This window comes from Tamandua tetradactyla, chromosome 14, assembly GCF_023851605.1.
Source record: "Tamandua tetradactyla isolate mTamTet1 chromosome 14, mTamTet1.pri, whole genome shotgun sequence".
Lineage (NCBI taxonomy): Eukaryota > Metazoa > Chordata > Mammalia > Pilosa > Myrmecophagidae > Tamandua > Tamandua tetradactyla.
In genome coordinates, this window is record NC_135340.1 from 19,248,036 (window position 1) to 19,262,392 (window position 14,357).

At 40.3% G+C, this 14,357-nt stretch overlaps 1 pseudogene; it reads left to right on the top strand.

Moving 5' to 3' along the window:
- Window positions 1-8,416: 8,416 nt before the first annotated feature.
- Window positions 8,417-9,656, top strand: LOC143654833 (keratin, type I cytoskeletal 18 pseudogene; annotated as a pseudogene).
- Window positions 9,657-14,357: the final 4,701 nt, after the last annotated feature.

Sequence of the window (14,357 nt, forward strand, 5' to 3'; positions counted from 1 at the left end):
GTCTCATTTCACTCTTCCCTCTTTTGGTTGAGAAGGTTTTCTCAATCCCTTGATGCTGGGTCTCAGCTCATTCTAGAGTTTTTCTCAATCCCTTGATGCTGAATCTCAGCTCATTCTGGGATTTCTGTCCCACGCTGCCAGGAAGATCCACACCCCCATCTGAGCAACAAAAGAGGTTCTCTTGGGGGTGACTCTTAGGCTTAATTTTAAGTAGGCTTGACCTATCCCCTGTGGGGTTAAGTTTCATATGCACAAACCCCAAGACTGGGGGCTCAGCCTATAGCTTTGGTTGTCCACACTGCTTGTGAGAATATCAAGAATTCAACTTGGGGAAGTTGAGTTTTACCCCATTCTCACCATTCCCCGAAGGGGACTTTGCAAATACTTTTCCACTCACTGATCAAATCACTCTGGGATTCATCAGGGCATCACCTGAACAAACCAACAAAATCTCATGTCCTATACAAAGTTCCATGTACTTAAGATGTTCAATCAACTATCTATATAAATTATATTAGGAGATGCACTAGTCAAAGTATAGATTTGTACCAAATAAACATTTTTTGCTTTAGTCTCACACATAAGTTGAAATTCTAAAATATTAAGTACCATCTGTTTTCAGCACACTGCAGTAATGACATTCTTTTGTTCTTCCTCATGCAAAAACATTTTTTAAATTTGTACATTTAGTCACTATCATTATACACTCTAGGCAATCCTAGATGACACCATCTCAGTCTTTATCATCTATCTTTCTTTGTGATTTCATTTATGCCTCAGACCTCCTCCCTCTATCATTCTCATATGCAGCTTCATTCAGTGTTTTAACATAATTGTATTACAGTTAGGTAATATTGTGCTGTCCATTTCTGAGTTTTTATATTAAGTCCTGTTGCACAATCTGCATCCCTTCAGCTCCAATTACCCAATATCTTACCCTATTTCTATCTCCTGATGGTCTCTGTTATCAAGGAAATATTCCAAATTTATTTACTAATGTCAGTTCATATCAGTGAGATCATACAGTATTTGTCTTTTTGTTTCTGGCTAATCACACTCAGTATAATTTCCTTAATGTCCATCCATGTTGTTACATGCTTCATGACTTTATTCTGTATTAATATTCCATCTTATGTAAATGTCACAGTTTGTTTAGCCAACTGTCTGTTGATGGACATTTTGGCTGTTTCCATCTCTTGGTAATTGTTAATAATGCTGCTATAAACATTGGTGTGTAAATGTCCATTCATGTCCTTGGCCTCGTGTCCTTTGAGTAGAGACAGCATATAGATGGGTCCTGTTTTTTAATCCATTCTGCCAGACTATGTCTTTTGATTGGAGAGTTTAATCCATTACCATTCAGTGTTATTACTGCATGGGTAGTACTTTCTTCTACTATTTTGCCTTCTGGATTTTATATGTCATATCTAATTTTCCTTCTATTTACCTTTTCTCATAGTCTTCCTTTCTACACTCTTCTCCACACCTCTCTCTTCTGTCTTCGTATCTGTCTCTAGTGTTCCCTTTAGTATTTCTTACAGAGCTGGTCTCTTGGTCACAAATCCTCTCAGTGATTTTTTGTCTGAAAATGTTTAATTTCTCCCTCATTTTTGAAGGGCAATTTTGCTGGATATAGAATTCTTGGTTGGCAGTGTTTCTCTTTTAATAGTTTAAATATATTATCCCACTGTCTTCTCGCCTCCATGGTTTCTGCTGAGAGATCTGCACATAGTCTTATTGGGCTTCCCTTGAATGTGGTGGATTGCTTTTCTCTTGCTGCTTTCAAGATCCTCTCTTTCTCTTTGATCTCTGACATTCTGATTAGTAAATGTCTTGGAGTATGTCTACTTGGATCTATTCTCTTTGGGGTAAGCTGCACTTCTTGGATCTGTAATGTTAAGTCTTTCCTAAGAGTTGGGAAATTTTCAGTGATAATTTCCTCCATTAGTTTTTCTCCTCCTTTTCCCTTCTCTTCTCCTTCTGGGACACCCACAACACGTATATTCATGCACTTCATATTGTCTTTCAATTCCCTGAGTCCCTGCTCATATTTTTCCATTTTTTTTCCTATAGTTTCTGTTTCTTGGCGGATTTAGATGTTCCATCCTCCAGTTCAGAAATCCTGTTCTGTCTCTTGAAATCTACCATTGTAGGTTTCCATTGTTTTTTTCATCTCTTCTACTGTGTCTTTCATTCCCATAAGTTCTGTGATTTGTTTTTTCAGATTTTCAGTTTCTTCTTTTTGTTCTTTCCTTGCCTTCTTTATATCCTCCCTCAATTCATTGATTTGGTTTTTGATGAGGTTTTCCATGTCTGTTCATACATTCTGAATTAATTGTTTCAGCTCCTGTGTGTCATTTGAATTGTTGGTTTGTTCGTTTGACTGGGCCATATCTTCAATTTTCCTAGTGTGATTTGTTATTTTTTGCTGGCATCTAGGCATTTAATTACCTTAATTAGTTTATTCTGGAGATTGCTTTCACTTCTTTTATCTAGGGTTTTCTTGCTGGATGAATTTGTTGTCTATCTGTTCTTTGACATTCCGTTCAGCTTTATCTGGACCTTTAGCTCAAGTTTTGCTTAACAGAGGAGAATTTGTCAGTTCTTGTTTTCTTGTTTCTTGCCCTGCTTGTGTGGTGCCTTCCCCCCCACACACACACACACTTAGGAGGGTCTACTTAGATATATAGACCCCAGCCAGATTTTCCCAGACCAAACTGGCCTCCTATCAGGAGAAAAGAGTCACCTGTGTCGGTTTTCCCTGAGGGTGAGACCCAGCAGGTTGAAAGACTTTCCTGTGAAGTCTCTGGACTCTGTTTTTCTTATCCTGCCCAGTATGTGGCGCTTGTCTGACTGCAGGTCCCACCAGCATAAGATGATGCAGTACCTTTAACTTTGGCAGACTCTCCCTGCTGGGGGCGTGGTGGAGACAGAGGAGAGGTTGTAGGCTGGTTTTAATGGCTTCAAATTACCAAGCCCTGGTGTCTGAATTCCTTGATGGAGGGATTCCACCTGGGTGGGGCTTCACTCCTCCCCTGGGGAAGGCAAAAGCTCCAGTTAAGCCCCCAAAAGAGCTCACTTCTGCCTATGCCTGGGGCAGTTGCAGCCTGAAAAGTCCTGCCGCTGTATCCAGAGGCAGTCAAGCCTTGGTAGATACACAGCCACAAAAACCTCTGTTTCCTTCTCCCCCCCCTCCTTTTTCTGTCAGTCCTGCCCCCTTGGCGCCTTGGCAAAAATGAGCAACCTCCACTTTGATCAGGTTCACCTAAGCTGGGGGCCTATTTTTAGTAGTCAGAATTTGTTAATTAGTTCCACAATTGGCGTTTGATTGTGCTCAGTCCCTGCTGCTGGTAAAGTCCTTTCCTTTCCCCTCTGGGAAGCGGCCTGTGCAGGAGGAGTGCTGGCCGCCTCAGCTTTGAGAACTCACGGTTCAGGGGGTGCTCACAGCCGGTCCAGCTGGTCCAGACTGAGGTACGCTGTGTGTCCGGTCACTATCGTGGCTCCGGGAGCTATTCTCAGTGTCAACTTTAGAGAGTAATTTGTTAATTCCATCTATCTAACTGTAAATAGCTCAGGGCTATTCAGAAATACCACATGATTAGAAGGAAAGGTCCCTTTCCTTAGGTCACAAAGACAAATTGTGATCTTTTTTGATTCTCTTTGTGTCAAATAAGCTTGAAAAGTTTGGTGAATGTAAAATAAATAATGTCACTTAGGTATTAAAAATCTGTGTCAAAATTAGAAGTGAATTTTTAACGTATTTATTTCTTATATGCTGTTATGTAATTCTGAAAACATCTTTTATAAATGCATAGTACACCGAAAAAGATACATCACAGGAAACAGAATTACATGATGGGAAATCCTGGCTTTTGGAGTCAGATGTGTCATCAGAATGTCCACTCCTACTGTATTCTAGATGCATGGCCTTGGGCAAATTATTAATGTTTCTGATTTCAGAGTTCTCTTCTGTAAAATGGGGAAAATACAATCTTTAGAGCTGTTGGATAATCAATGATAATAGCAGCTAACATTTACTATGGGCACTTAACAGAGATTATTTCATGTTATCCCCCAAAACAGCCCTAGTAGTAGTACCACTACTACTTCTCTATTCAGAAATTTTAGAACTGTAGCTTAGTGATGAAATATCTTGCCCAAGGTCACATGACTATAAAAGTGGTAGCGACAGGATCCAAATCCAGGCAGTCTGACTCTATGAGTCATCTCTCTCTTTTTTCCAGCTTTTATTAAGATGTAACTCACATGCCATTCAATTTTCATCCATTTAAAGTGTACAATTTATTGATTTTTAGTATATTTTTAGGGTTGTGCAAACATCACCACGATCTAATTTTAGAATACTTTGTCTCTTCTAAAAGAAACCCTGTACCCATTAGCAGTCACTCCAACCTTCACCCCTGTACTCCCAGCCCTTGGGGCAACCACTAATCTACTTTTCATCTCTATTGATTTGCCTATTCTTGACATTTTATATAAATGGAATCACAAAATATGTGGTCTTTTGTGATCGGCCTCTTTGACTTAGCATAACGTTTTCAAGGTTTATCCATGTTGTAGCATGTATCAAAACTGCATTCTCTATTATTGCCAAGTAATATTCCATTGTATGGATATGCCACATTTTGTTTATTCATCCATCAGGTGCCGGACTTTGGAGTTGTTTCAATTTTTTGAGTATTGTGAATAAAGCTTTTCTGAACACCTTTGTACAAGTTTTCTCTTGAGTATATATGTAGGAATGGAACTGCTGGGTCATACAGTAACTCTATGTTTAGCTTTCTGAGGATAATCATTCATGTGTGTGTGAATAAAATGTTGTATACCCTCCATCTAGGTTCAATTTAATATTTTGCCATTTACTTTACTTCTCTGATTTCATTTTGTAGATCCAGGCCTCTTAACTACTACTCTGTATTGGTCCCCAATTAAATGAGCGAATATGAATAAAATTTTGGTGTACTGCCTGGCCAAAATAGCTATTCAATAAATGCAAGTTTCCTCCTTTCCTCTTCTGTTTAATACTTAGAATGTTATTTAGGATCTGGGTCAGCACTACATCAGGCTAAGAGACATGAGATCTAAATAAAATGTATGAACCTCACTTTCCATAGTGTTCCTGGACCAAGTTCAGTGGCACCAGGTAGGTGGCTTCCAAACTAGTGATCCAGCTGTCCAATTTGTGGTTGATTTCATTAGAGTGATAAATATTAAAAGCAAAATGGATTTTATAAATAGGTAAATTAACAGAAAAGAAAATAGGCAAGATCCAAACCATCCCAACTAATTTATTTAATGTGGCAGAAACTTCAGCTTGTACAATATACAAGCAAGCCTATCAAAATAAGAAATCTTATATCCTAATGCAGGCTTTTTCACATCCCTACATTTAGTGTGTAGGAGAGGACTTGACAGTATGAGCAGAGATGGGGAAGGAGATTTGAAAAAGGACTGACCAAAACTGAAGTTTTGCTAAAAATGCAATTGCAGAGGGGTCAGTACCTTCTCGGAAAATTGTGAAAAGTAGAGCAGTCCATGACCCTACCTACTACTGTTTGCAAGAGTCAATCCTAACATTGGGTCCTGGGAGAACAATTTTCACTCCAGCAAAATCCACATGCTTCCCAAGAAGCTATGGGACTTCTGGGAATTTTTGTGAATTCCAGACCTGCCAACCATAATTTTCAGGCATCAGACCTTTAACAGCCACTTCTTATTCAGAGATGTTCCTGTAGCAGAGGTTTCTCCACACATCTGAGATAAATTGAGGAAGACTGTGATTACACTTAGTATTGTGGACACTAGGTCAGCCTCCCACAGAACCACTTGGGAGGTTGTAAACCCTGGCTGTGAGTCAGAGGGAACTGCAGGGCTTTTTAAAACGACTGGGCTTGGATCTCTTGTATTTGAGTCCAGTTACCTGCATTTCTAAAAGCTTAATGACTATCTAATATAATGTTAAATAAATGCATAGCCAGAGTTGAAAACAACCAGCCTAAATTTCTGGCCTCCAGGCAGGGACCACGGAGCTTATCTCCTTCCATTTCTTATCAAATTCAATGGGGGTATTGTGTAGCTCATTTGCTAATGTGGACTTCTTTTTGCCAGTTTGAACTGATAATATGCTACCTAAAAAAACTGTATCTGTTTTGTTTTTGTTTTTGTTTGCCATGACTGAGTTATCCTATAGTATTACAAGTCATTTTTTACATAGCCATACCATTATCACAACTAACAAAATTAACAATTTCTTGCAAAGCCCATACACTGCATTTGATTGTTACTCTTAAGTCTCTTGAAACCAGAACAATTCCCTAACACCCCCCCCCCTTTTTAACGCCATTGACTTATTGAAGAGAGGATATTAGTTTGTCCTATTCAATGTCTCACCTTCTTGATTTGTCCAATCGTTTCCTTATGATGTCATTTCTCTTTTTCCTCTGTCCTTTATATTTCCTATAAACTGGAAGTTAAATCTGAAAAGATTGATTAGATTCAGATTAAACATTTTTGGTAAGAATATTACATAGAGAGGAGAAAAAGAACACTTCACTAGTGATGCTATGTCTTTGCTGCATCATACCAGGTCCACACAATAGCTGGTTGCCTGACAGCAGTGAGCCAAGGGTTGATCAGTGCTGAGAGAGGCTTCACATCAGATCCCTCCCATTATAAAGTTGCATTCTTCCTCTACAACCAGTAAACTAATCTGTGGGGTGGTATTTCTGTGGGGTGGTATTGGTCCTTCTATTTACCCCACCATATGCCATGCTATGTTCATGAAAAGCAAAGGGAAAGGGCAACAGTGGTTCAGTGGCAGAGTTCTCGCCTGCTGTGCTAGAGACCCAGGTTCGATTCCCGGAGCCTGCCCTTACAAAAAAAAAAAAGAAAGAAAGAAAAAAGATTAAGGGAAAACAGAATAAATTTTAAAAATTGTCTTTGCTTTTGTGGTTTGAATCAGTGGATTTAAATCATACAAACTATGTTCTCCAATCACAATGGAGTAAAATTAGAAACTAATAACAGAAATTTTGGCAATTCACAAATAGGTGGAAATTAAATGCTCCTAAATTTTTAGTTTTCAGTTAAACTGATATTGTGAAAATTGGTTCTTTATTAAAAAGAGAAATTCCTAAGTGCACCTCCTGAAAGTACCCCCTCCCTCAAACTTGCTTCTCCGCCAGGATTCCTTACGCAGAGACTGTACGTTCACTTCAGCAAGCCAGAAACCAGGCAGCATCCTGACACTTTCTCCTTAACCTCTTTAGCCAATCAATCACCAGTGCTCAAGAGTTTATGTTCTAAAATCTCTCTCAGATTGGTTCACTTCTTCCCTTTCTCCTGGGTCCAGGCCACAATCATCTCTCACCAGGATTACTGTTAAGGTACTGCTCAGTCTTGCCCATCCCCAACCTGTCCTCCACACTGCAGCCAGAGGAATCTTTCCCAAACTCAGATTTCATCTCGTTTTTATCCTTCAATTGCTTTTCACTTGAGGATGAAGATCAAGACCTTTAATGTGACCTGCACTGCCTAGTCCCTCCCCTTTACCCCCACAGCTCCTATGCTCTCTTGCTTTCTGGACTAGAGATACAACAGCTACACTGAATGTTCCTCAAATGCCCTGTGCAGGACGGGCCACGGTGGCTCAGCAGGTGAGAATGCTTGCCTGCCAAGCCCGAGGACCCGGGTTCAATTCCTGGTGCCTGCCCATGTAAAAAAAAAAAAAAAAGCCCTGTGCTGCTTCCTATCACAGGGCCTTTGCATTCACTCTTCCCACTGCCTAGAATGCTCTTGTCCAGCCTCTCTGCTCAGCTAACTCCTACTTTTCATCAGATCTGAAGCCCAATATCACTTCCTCAGAGTGATCTTCCGTAATCCCCCACACAAGGACAGCTCTCTCTGATGGTATGCACTGTTAGCATCATATACCTTCCTTTTATTTAATCACAGTATTTACTTATGAATTTGTGTGCAGTGGATTATCTCCCTCACATGATGGGACCATGCCTCTTTTGCTTATCATTGTCTCTCTTATATCTAGCATAGCAGCTGGCACAGAGTAGAAGCCCAATATACATTTGATCAGTCTTAGAACAGAACAAGCATTTATGTAGAAGATGTTCATCACTGTTTTATTTATGATAGAAAAAAATGAACTTATATAAAAGTTAAATTATAGTAAATTCACACAATGATTTATGTAGCCATTAAAAATCATGTCTCCAACAAGGTTGTATAGGTAGTTCAGTGGTTAGAATGCCCACCTTTCATGCAGGAGACCTGGATTTGATTCCCAGACCATGCACCCAAAACATAAACAAATAAATAAATCATGTCTCCAATCTGTGGTCATATCCTGAGTTCCAACCTCTTGCCTTCCTCTCCAGACAGCATGAGCTTCACCACCTGCTCCACCACCTTCTTCACCAACTACCAATCCCTGGGCTCTGTCCAGTTGCACAGCCACCAGTTCTGGTCAGCCAGCAGCATGGCCAGTGTCTCTGTGGGCACTGGCAGCTCGGGCTCCAGGAGCTCTGTGTCCCACTCCTCTAGCTCCCAGGATGGCTGGGGGGCTGGGGACTTGGCCAACAGGATGGATGGGGGTCTAGCAAGAATGGAGGACATCCAGGGTGAGAAGGAGACTATGCAGGCCCTGAACAGCTGCCTGGTCTCCTACTTGGACAGGGTAAAGAGCCTGCAGACTGAGAACTGGAGGCTGGAGGGCAAAATTCAGGAACACCTGGAGAAGAAGGGACCCCAGTCAGGGACTGGAGCCACTACCTAAAGACCATCAAGGAACTGAAGGCTCAGATCTTTGAGAAGTTCATGGACGATGCCCAATGGCTGCTGATCACTTCATAGTCAAGTATGAGACCCATCTGGCTATGTGCCAGTCTGTGGAGAACAACATCCATGGCCTCTACAAAGACACTGATGACACCAATGTCACTCTGCTGCAGCTGGAGACAGAGATTGAGGCTCTCAAGGAGGAGCTGCTCTTCATGAAGAACTATGAAGAAGAAGTAAAGGCCCTACAAGTCCAGATTGCCAGCTCTGGGCTAACCATGGAAGTGGACGCCCCCCAAGTCTCAGGACCTCAGCAAGATCATGGCAGACATCTGAGCCCTATATGACGAGTTGGTTCAGAAGAACTGAAAGGAGCTTGACAAGTTCCGGTCTCAGCAGATTGAAGAGAGCACCACAGTGGTCACCTCTCAGTCTGCTGAGATAGAACCTGCTGAGATGACACTTAGGGAGTTGAGACATACCGTCCATCCTTGGAAATCAACCTGGACTCCATGAGAAATCTGAAGGCCAGCTTGGAGAACAGCCTGAGGCAGGAGGTTGGGCAGTGGTGAAAGTCTGCTATGCCCTAATGATGAAGTGGCTCAAAGGGTCTGGCTGCACTGGAATCAGACCCAGGGAGAGGGGAGTCTGAGGCCCTACTGAACATCAAAGTCAAGCTGGAGGCTGAGATCACCACCTACCACCACCTGCTAGAAGATGGGGAGGACTTCAGTCTCGATGATGCCCTGGACAGCAGCAACTCCATGCAAAGCATCCACAAGACCACCACCGTCAGGATCGTGGATGGCAAAGTGGTATCTGAAACCAACACCACCAAAGTCTGAGGCATTAGGCAGTAGACACAGGGTGCCCTTTGGGGAATGGGTGACCAATAGAAACTTCTGAGTTTTCAAAAAAAATCATGTTTCTGAGTAATATTTAATTATATTAGCATTCATTACATAATGTTAGATTTAAAAACATGAATATGGAGTATGCACCCTAATTATGTATGATTTCCACATTTGTTAAAATTTGAATTAAATCAATGCAAGTTTTTTGTCTGCTTTTCACGTAACATTATTTGGAAATATCTATTATATATATGTAAAAATATATATATTTAGATAACAAGGCTGGAAAACTGTTACTGGTGATTTCCTTTGTTAGAAGATTTCAGGGGATTTTTAGTTTTTCAGATTCTTTGTAGCTTCCAATTTTTTTTTTTTTTTTACAATAGCTACATATGTTTCTGTAATCAGGAGGCAGTTGTATTTAAGAATATGGACTTTGGCATTAACTAGATCTGAGTTCCAGTCCCAGTTCTGCCTCTGCCTCCTATTAGCTGAGTAAATTGGACAAGTTACCTATCCTCCCCTAGAAGTCAGAATAATACCTACCCGTAAGGTTTTTGCAAATGCATGATTTTAGTTTCCTGGGTTGCTGAAGCAAATGCCATGCAATGGGTTAGTTTAAAACAATAGGAATTTATTAGCTCACAGTTTGAAGCTAAGAGAAAGTCCAAATCAAGATATCATCAAGGTGACATTATCTTCCCACAGACTGGCATTTAGCTGCCGGCAATCCTTGGTCCTTGGCTCATCTGTCACATGGCAATGCACTGGGCAACCTCTCCTGGCCTTTCCATTCAGTACTGTATCCCACTGAATTTCAGCTTCTTGCATCCTGTGGTTTCTTTCTCTGTGTCTGAATTTTATTCTGCTTATAAAGGACTCCAGTAATAGAATTAAGACCTATCCTGAATGAGGCTGGGTACACCTTAACTGAGGTAACCACATAAAAAAGTCCTGCTTTTCACATGTGAACCCATGTGAATATGGGTTCACATCCCCTAGAATGGATTATCTCTAAAAATAATGTTTTTCTGGGCTATATACAGATCCAAACTACTACAGCATGTAAATCACTTAGCACAATGTCTGGCGTATCAATAAATAGCAGCTCTTGTTATAGATTTTGATCTGATAATAATGTTATTAAAAAAAGAGCTTTCCTTGGGAAAGAAAAGCATAAAAAACAAAATCTATGTCAATTTTTTTTAACTTTTTCTTTATTGTGAAATATAACATATATACAAACAAACAATAAATTTCCAAGTACATTTTAACAAGAGGTTATAGAACAAATTTTAAAGTTTGGTAAGGGTTACAGTCCCACAATTTTTCATTTTTTCTTCTAGCTGCTCCAAGATACCAGAGACCCACAGAAATATCAATTTAATGATTCAGCAGTCATACTCATTTGTTAAATCCTATCTTCTCTGTTATACTCCTCCTTCTCTTTATTTTTTCTTTTTTTTTTTTTGTTTTTTTTTCCTCCTCTTAAATAACATATATACATAAAAGCAACAAATTTCAAAATATATTGCAACAATTAGTTGTAGAACAATTTTCAGAGTTTGGTATGGGATATAATTCCTCAATTTTAGGTTTTTATTTCTGCCTGCTCTAAGATACTGGAGACTAAAAGAAATATCAGTATACTGATTCAGCACTCATACTCATTTGTTAAACCACCACTTCTCTGTATAACTCCACCATCACCTTTGATCTTTCCCCCACTTTTTTAGGGGTATTTGGGCTATGCCCACTCTAATTTTTTCATGTTAGAAGGGACTGTCGATAATATGGGATAGGGGAATGGAACTAGTTGATGTTGTAGAAGGGCTGGCCCCTCTGCATTTCAGGACTTATCTGGTCCAGTGACCTATCTGGAAGTTGTAGGTTTTGGAAAGTTACCCTAGTGCATGGAACCTTTGTAGAATCTTATATATTGCCCTAGGTATTCTTGAGGGTTGACAGGAGTGGTTTTGGTTGGGGGTTGGCAAGTTATAATAGGTAGCAATGTCTAATTGAAGCTTGTGTAAAAGTGACCTCCAGAATAGCTTCTCAATTCTATTTGAACTCTCTCAGCCACTGATACCTTATTTGTAACACTTCTTTTCCCATTTTTGCCAGGGCCAGGCTCATCCCTGGGAGTTACCTCCCATGTCACCAGGAAGATTTTCATCCCTGGATGTCATGTCCCACACAGCAGGGAGAGCAATGGTTTCACTTGCAGAGTTGGGCTTAGAGAGAGAAAGGCCACATCTGAGCAACAAAAGAGGTCCTCTGGAGGAGCATACCTATAGGTAGACTAAGCTGCTCCTCAATTATATTTTCTTCAAGAAAAAAAACTTTGAAGTCACACTTAGAATGTTGAAAAAGTGGAGTACCAGACCTGGAGAATTGCCTGTAGGAAGCAAGATCATTGAAATTCAGGAAATTAATCCTGAGCACTTTCCAAAAAAATTCCTAAGATGATCAGCTAAAGAGAGATGAGAAAGCAGGCATTGAATGGACTAACACACTCTGCGGCTGCTGGAGGAGTACATCTCAAGAACTCTTAAGCGCAGCGAATGTGAGCAGGAAATTATTTAGTCACATTGTACTTGTGTGAAACACCATGATGACCAGGTGGAATCCTAGATAACCCTCCAGTTGATGGACACAGAATACTTTGACTTCTCCATAGTAAACTGGCAAGTTAGTTCCAAAATTCAGTAGATAATTTTATAAGCTATTCCAAGTTTTCTTGTCATGTTCTCGTCAAGGCAGCATAGAGTCAGGTAGGCTTTGTAATAATTGTCAGGTTTTCTTAGTGGAAAGACCAGGTTTGAATCCCAGCTCTGCCACTTACCAGCTTTGCATTAAAACCTAACCACTTCTTGGAGAACGTTCACATAAGATATCCCCAAAAAGGCAACACAGAGGAACATTTTCTCCTTTATGAATATTATTTAAAGGAAAACCTTAGCTAAGCAAAGGTACAACTCCCTGCCTCCCCCACCTTTGTAGAGCTTTGGAACAAATATTTGAGTCTTCATTAAAGGAGTGCCATAAGCTACCATCGAAGTCCAATATGCATTTGGTCTGAAGAAGCTAGGTGAGCCGGGGTGGCAGAAGCTCTTGGAACTGACCTCCACCTAACCAAGTCACCAGGTTAACAGACCCTCTCCATTTCCTCCCTAAGACCCACTAAGCCCACAGCATGTGAGATACTCAACTAGCCGAGGCACTCTCAGGTTCTTCTGCTCCCTCAGATTGACTGGGTGCTCGCTGGGTGTCAGTGCTGTTTGTACCCAAACCCATTTCTGCCTGCTGTACTTGGTAATCCTGATTATGCAAGTTCATTATTGTGAAAACCAATGAAATATGAATACAAATATATTCCTTGTTCCTATGAAAACTTAAATTGTATGCTTTGAAAAGGCTTAATTTATTATTGAACCGGCCTGGGAAAGCCATATGGAAAAGACTGGGAAAAAATCATAACCCTCTTAGGGTAATTCTGGACACAGATTGTTTTGTGTCTCTAAGTTCTCACTCTAACAAAATCAAATTGGAACTTATGGAAGATTCCAACAGAATGTGAACTCCATGAATGTGGAGACTTTGTGTTTGCCACTGGTATAAATTGTGGGGACAGTTAACGCAGGAGAAATCAAGGAGGAAGAAAAAAAATCCTAACCACTCTTGAGCTTCATTTTTCTCATTTGTAGTTGGGGATGATAATTCCTACCTCCCTCCCCACGAGGCTGTAAAGGTTGAATGAGATGATATGTATGAAAATCTGGAACAGAGGCAGGTTTAAGTCTGTTACTTCATACCTCCCATGCTGACCCAATCCCAGCAGAGCAAGTAAACCATTCCTATATCTGACCATGATTTCTGCATAGATGCCAGCCCATTTTCCTCATGGGCTTATGTCCAGTGACCAGCGTTCTGTGCCAAGGGGTGGAGGTATACAGAGAGAACACTGACACAACCCTGCCTTCAGGAGGCAGAATTCCTAATCAGCCCTTCTATCCATTAGAACAGTTCAGACTTTCCATGGAGGTTTTAAATAGACAATGACCTCATTTGCTATCTTGAATGATTATACCTCTAAAGTTTCTAAATATAAACTTAATTAGAAATATGAACCATAATACCCCACCCACCCACACACCCATTGTCTTTGAAACAGAAGAGTGATTTTTCCCCACCTGTCATGGCTTTTCTTCCTTACTTTTTATTTTGAAAAATTTCAAACATAGAAAAATTGCAAGTAGTAGAGCCAAGGCCCATATACTGTTCATTTAATTTATCATTAAATGTCACCACATTTGCCTTCTCCAGCTATTTTTTGCCTAACCAGTTAGTTAGGCAATTAATTATTTGACTAGCCAATTTACTAACCAGTTAATTACGGACACTGACACTTCACACCTAAATACTTCAGCTTATATCTCCTAAGAATAAAGACATTCCTCCTTCATAACCATAAAATAATTATCTCACCCAGAAAATGTAAATTAGATACAATAGTATTATCTAACGTCCAACCCATATTCAAATTTTCCCTGTTGTCCCAGTAATATCCTTGGCAGGTTTTTTTTTAAGCCGTGCCAACCTGCTATCGCTTTCTTCTTCTGTTTATACATTCTCTTGCTCCCACATCTGGAGGGAGACCATGGTCTGAGCTCAGCAGTCCTGCTCAGAGCT